This window comes from Oenanthe melanoleuca, chromosome 1A, assembly GCF_029582105.1.
Source record: "Oenanthe melanoleuca isolate GR-GAL-2019-014 chromosome 1A, OMel1.0, whole genome shotgun sequence".
In the NCBI taxonomy this organism is placed as follows: domain Eukaryota; kingdom Metazoa; phylum Chordata; class Aves; order Passeriformes; family Muscicapidae; genus Oenanthe; species Oenanthe melanoleuca.
Window position 1 is genome coordinate 42,102,268 of NC_079334.1, and position 547 is coordinate 42,102,814.

A 547-nucleotide genomic window follows, 5' to 3' on the forward strand; every position below is an offset into this window, starting at 1 on the left:
GGAAAGAGTCTGAACTGAGCGAGCCCTGGCTCTGGGCTCTGTGCCCTGACTTGTGGGCTCTTTGTCAGGGATTGTTGATCCGAAATTTACAGTGTGTACATGCCACCTGCTACATGCCATACACACCTGATGGCTCCTTCTGTGCTGCCCCAAGACAGAGCGACAGGTCTCCAGCACGGGCTCCTAGAGATGAACTAAATTCCCCTCAGCTACTTTTCAGTACTTCGGTTAACAAGCAGCGGGGCCGGGGGCACACGTCCCTTCGTGCCAGGCAGGACTGCCCGCAGGCTTTGCGCTGCGGGTGCGGGACAGCCGGCGAAGGGGGCGGCAGAAAGGAGAGGAGAGCGCCGCGCCCGTCCCGGCTGTGGAGCACCAGAGGAGGCGCAGGGGGAGCGGGCGCGGGGCAGGGCGGCCCCGGGCCGGGCGGCGGTGCCCGCTGCCCTCAGCCCTCAGCCCGGCCCGGCCGGCGGGCCCGGAAGGCGCCGCGCTCCCTCGCGGCCGCTGAGTGGCGGCGGCGCGTCACGTGCGCGCGGCCGGGCCGGGCCGG